This window comes from Neofelis nebulosa, chromosome 4 (genome assembly GCF_028018385.1).
Source record: "Neofelis nebulosa isolate mNeoNeb1 chromosome 4, mNeoNeb1.pri, whole genome shotgun sequence".
Lineage (NCBI taxonomy): Eukaryota > Metazoa > Chordata > Mammalia > Carnivora > Felidae > Neofelis > Neofelis nebulosa.
This window is the reverse complement of record NC_080785.1, coordinates 72,718,358-72,724,357: the sequence shown is the minus strand read 5'-3', so window position 1 is coordinate 72,724,357 and position 6,000 is coordinate 72,718,358.

Here is a 6,000-nt window from a genome sequence, read left to right as displayed (position 1 = left end):
GCAATAAATGAAGCTTTTATTTTCTCCTCATCCTTGCCAAGTTTTCAGCATAGATGATCATGTCATCTGTGAATAAATACCACCTTCCTTTTCTTTTCCAGTCTGGATAGCCTTTATTTCTATTTCGTGGTCATCGCACTGGCCGGAATCCCCAGCACAGTGTTAAATAAAATGGCAAGAGCTAGCATTCTTGTCTTATTCCTGATCCTGGGCAAAAACATCAAGTATGATATTAGCTGCAAGGTTTTCTTAGATACCTCTTACCAGACTGAATAAGTAAGTTCCCTTCTTTTCTTAGCTGCTGGAGGTTTTCATTATGGCTATAAGGTGGATATTTTCCATTGAAATTATCTATGGTTTTTCTTTTTAAGTTAGTTAATATGATGAATTACATTAACTGAGTTTTGAATGTTAAACCAACTCTGCATTCCACAGATAAATGACACTTAGTCTGATGTATTGCTATTTTCATATGTTATACAACTCAATTTACTAACTTTTTGTTTAGATTTTGCATCTGTATTCATCCAGGTTATTAGTTTGTAGTTTTCTTATTTGTGTAATCTTTGTGTGCTCTTGATTATCAGAGTAAATTGTGCCTCTTAGAATGAGTAGGGAAATATCCCTCTTCCTTGAGTTTATCAAAGAGTTTGTGTAGAATAGATATTATTTATTTCTTAAATATTCGTTAGAACTCACCAGCAAAGTCATCTGGGCTGGGAGTTTCCTTTATAGGAAGATTTTAAACTACAAATCCAATTTCTTTTATAGGTATAGGGCTATTTACATTATTTCTTTGGTTTATTTTAATTTTTTTAATGTGTATATTTATTTTTTAGAGAGAGAGAGAGCGCCTGAGCAGGGGAGGGGCAGTGAAAGAGGTGGCACACAGAATCTGAAGCAGACTCCATGCTCTGAGCTGTCAGCACAGCCCGACGCGGGTTTGAACCCATGAACCGTGAGAGATCATGACCTGAGCCAAAATGGGATGCTCAACTGACTGAGCCACCCAGGCACCCCTTAGGTTATTTCTTTGTGAGTGAGCTTTGGTAGTTTGTATTTTCAAGGTATTTGTCCATTTCATCTAATTTGGTGAATTTATTGACATAAAGTTGTTTTTAATATTTACTTTTTTATTTATTATTATTTTAAAAAAATTATTTTGAGAAAGAAAGAGAACATGAATGGGAGAGGGGAAGAGAGAGAGAGGGAGAGAGAGAGAATCCCAAGCAGGCTCCCCACTGTCAGCACAAAACCCAGTGCAGGGCTTGAACTCACAAACCATGAGATCATGACTTGAACCAAAGTAAAGAGCCAGACACTTAACCAACTGAGCCAACCAGGCACCCCAGTATTTCCTTTTTTAAAATGAATAACTGCAGACTCTGTATTAATATCACTTATTTATTGTGTCTTCTCAGTATTTTTCCTAATTAAACTTTATAGATGTTTGTAAAGTTCATTTATATTCTTAAAGAGCCAGATTTTGCTTCCATTTATTATTTATATAATTTTTATATTTTCTATTTTATTGATTACCATTTTTATTTTCTTTTTTTTCTTCCTTCTGCTAACTTTGTACTTTATTTGGTCGTCTTTTTTTCTAATTTGCTATAGTATAAGTTGTGGTCATTGTTTTGAAACTTTTCTATATAGTCCCTAAGTGCTGTTTTAGTAACATCCCATAAACTGTGATATGTTTTGTTTGCATTTTCATTCAGTTCAGAAATACTTCCAAATTTTGATTTCCCATTGACCCATGAGACATTTGAAGGTGTATTATTTAATTCCCAAATAGTTGGGTATTTTTCAGTGTTCTTTCTGGTACTGAGTTCTAGTTTAATTTCATTGTAGTTATAGAACATAGATGAATACTTAAAAATTTTTGGAACATGTTTTATGGCCTAGAACATGGCCTATTTGGTATATATTTCATGCACACTTTCAATGTGTTTTAAGCTCTTATTGGGTAAGATGTTCTATGTCAATTAAGTCAAGCTGAGTCTTTTATATGGTACTGATTTTAGTCACCTCATTCTATTAATTATTAGGAAAAGGTTGATAGCCATAACTGTAATTGTGGATCTATTTTTCCTTATGGTTCTGTTAGTTTTTGCTTTATTTTTATGCATTTTTATGAGGTCCATAAATATTTACAGTTGTTATATTTTGTTGAACCAACTCCTTTATCATTATGAAATGACCTCCTCTTCTATTCCTGGTAATATTCCTTGATCTATACTTTACTTTGCCTGACATTAATATAGCCACCATTGTTTTCTTTTGATTAATGATCATATTTTTTTATTATTTTACTTTTCAAGTATTTGTGTAGTTGAGCTACTTGTAGGTTTATAATTTTCATTTCTTTAAATGCCAATTTGAAATTTACCATGATGGATGCTAGATTCTTTTCTGTTCCTACCACTATTATTAAAATTACTTTTCTGGGATGCAATTAACTGTTTGATCTTTGGAGTTTTACTTTTAGGATTAAGTAGTAAAGTAGATCTCAAGATATTAGTTAATATTTTTGAAATTCCTTTCTATTCACATAATTCTTGTGTTTTATCTTTCTCTTCTAGATGTTTTTGGTAATATCGCTTTGTTATAAGCTACTTCATTTAAGTGGCTGACATGGTGACAAAGCCTTCATAGTTTCTCAATTTAATGAAGAAATCAATAATTTTTAAATGAAAAATATGCTTTCCTTTTGTTTGTGACACAACAGATCTCTGGGCCAGTTCCTGACTCCTAGATCTTTGAGTTTCTAAATTCTGGGAGAAGTCATAGTTTAATTAGAAGTTTAATTAAATGGAAGAGAGGTGCCTGCGTGGCTCAGTTGGTTAAGCATCAGACTCTTGATTTTGGTTCAGGTCATTATCTCGCAGTTTGTGGGTTCGTGCACTGCGTTGGGCTCTTTACTGATGGCGTAGGGTCTGTTTGAGATTCTCTCCCTCTGCCTCTCTCTCTCTCTTAAAAATAAATAAATAAACTTAAAAAAAAAGAAGTGGACTGGAGGAAAGGTTTATAGTTGACAGCATGTGGTCATCAGGGAAGCAGGAAGACCAATTACCTCAGAAGTGATAAAAATGCCTGACAAACACACTATGAGGTACTATGTTAAGTGCTGGACATAATGAGTGATGAGCTATAATATTTCTGTAGTCACATTAAATCAAAGCAATTTTAGACCAAATTGGTGGTTCATTACACTGAATTAACATAGCATTTTTAACCTGAAGTAAGTGGTCTTCTTCTGTAGCAGATCCATTGGGGTAATAGAAGTGAATCTTTTTCTTCCTATTATTCTTTCCCATATTTTTATTTCAAATTGTTTCCCTCAAGATGCTATTTATAGTAACATGGGATATTTTTTGTTATACTTGTCACAAATGTCATATTCTCAAGGCAGACTGTGTTTCCATTACACCTGGATTGTAAGTCTCATTTTACAACTCTGATCAGTTGATATTTGGGTCTAACAGAAAAAATATTGTGATCATTGGGACTTGGATACAAAAGAGGGAATGAAGGCTGTTATTCCACATATTTGTCAGTTTGATGTATATTAATGTTAAATATATAAAATTTACATGCTAATGCTTCCCTGAGATACTATAGAAGAGTTTGTGTGTCAAATATAAGACATTCACAATTTTGACCAATTTGGTAAAGATGAAGGTGAGGTGGAGACTAATTTTTAATTAGATGCTACAATAGAATATTTGAAATTTCGAGTAGAACATGGAATTTTCAAATAGGTTAGCACACAAAGTATTCAGGGCAGAGAAGAGAAAAACAGCATCTGTTCATCACACACACAAAAATGTCAGTGTAATGGGTCATAAGCACACATTTTGGATGTAATGGAAGAAAGTTACAAAGTTTCTATACTGAAAGTGAGCTTTAAGAAAGTGTATAAACAAAGATTAAAAATTTATTCTAAATGGCAATGATACCTGATATAAAAAGATCATATCCTAGGACAGACTTAACAGAGATGAGGAGGAGGTCAATAGTGCCTACATGAAAAGGAATCCTTATTTGCTCAGAAAAGTGACTGTGCTCTTAGGTATAGTGCTCAAGGGGCTCCACCAATCCCTGGTGAGGAGGAATTGGAATTTGACATCAAAACATCACTTTATATAAAAATTATGCCTGTGTTGAATGTAGAGAACACCAAATATAGTTCTCTTTTCAGCATATGTATTCAATGATGATGTAGACTACAAGAGTTCCAGTTAAAGAGCCTCTCTAAATATTATTATGTAGAGAAATTTCTGACCTTGGAAGATGTACTTTGCCACTGTATTCAAGATTCAGGTATATATATTAGGCATAAAAATATAAATCTCAGCCTTTAAATTTTTTTTAACATTTATTTATTTTTGAGAGACAGAGAGAGGCAGAGCATGAGCAGGGGAGGGGGAGAGAGAGAGAGATACAGAATCTGAAGCAGGCTCCAGGCTCTGAGCTGTTTGTTAGCACAGAGTCTGACGCAGGGCTTGAACTCACGAACTGTGAGACCATGACCCAAGCTGAAGTTGGACATGCAACCGACTGAGCCACCCAGGCGCCCCTATAAATATCAGTCTTTAATGAAAGTTAACTTGTGTAGGTAAACTATGTAACAATACTGTAGTTGGTAATCATTAAATTGAACTCAATGTATATTACTCTCCTTCATTACTATACAGATAACATGTACAGTGAAATTCTACAATTCAAAGTAACTTATATTTTAAATTTGGGCATTGTGGAAAATTAACTTTAAAATTCTCTAAAAGGGTTATACTTTATGTAGTGCAAAGGAAAGCAGTATTTAGCAAAGCACTCTTAGATCCTTCATGAAGAGAAAGTTAATAAAACAATTCAAAGAAAACATTACTTTCCTAAGGAGAATTTATTGTCAAATTATATTATTTTTTTCCTCCTAAAGGTGTCAGGGGCCATTATTTCTCACCATTGCTTCGAGATATGAATTCATTGGCTTCATTTCCAGTAACATTCATACACGAACAGTCAGAAAGAATAGTAATGGTTGCATATTTTTTCTCTGTGAATGTGTGTATGTATGTACATGTGTGAGCACATACATGCACTCACATTTGTAGGTCTTTTCTTTAACCACAATACAAATAGATAAGATCTTAAAATAAGTTCTTCACCTACAAATAAAAATAAAATAGGAGCCAGCCAATTCTCTGAAAGAAATAGTGAGAAAATACAGAAACCTGTAAAGAGGCATAAGAATAAAACAAAATGTTAGGGGAAAAAAAGTTGTTCTTCATCTGTTATGTCATTTTATTTTCTGCGAACTCTGAGAGGTTAGACAAGAGAGGTGTCATGAGATGGAAAAGGAAAGCTCTGAGAGTTTCCAAGGTTAGGCAGCCCCATCCTTCACTATTTTTCTCTGAAGACAGAAATTCAGGAAACATTTCTTTTTAACACCAGAGGTAGAGGAGAGAAAGAATAAAAGAAAGAGAAAATGTCTTGAAAATAACCAGGATCCTCAAAATTAGAAAACTGAACATTCATGTAAGAATAAAGTTGTGCAACTGATTATTACTTGTAAGCAATGGCATAATAGGTGAAAAAGAATGATGTCAAAACAGAGAAAGTAGAATATATGTCACTGTCCATAGTCACGAAGTCACACACTGTGTACCTGATTTTCTTTTCTGTCATCAATGTGAAGAAATCAACTCCCTCTGGATATTCCTCTTACAGCCAACTACCATCAAACACCTGTCACTAATGTGTGCTGATTTGTACGGTTCGGATAATACCAAAGTGCTCAACTGAAGGGTCATTTGGCAAAGGCAAAAGGAATGGAGACCTCAGTTTTCCGGAACCTTTCGTATGGAGAAGGCTAAGCAGGTCATGTGTAGTTCCATGTGCTCTGGCAGTTTTGATTTTATTGCCAATGCTCTGAAGCATTTTTGGGCATTATAATTCCAGCCTTGTTGTATTGGTCCTCACTGACCCTTCATATGT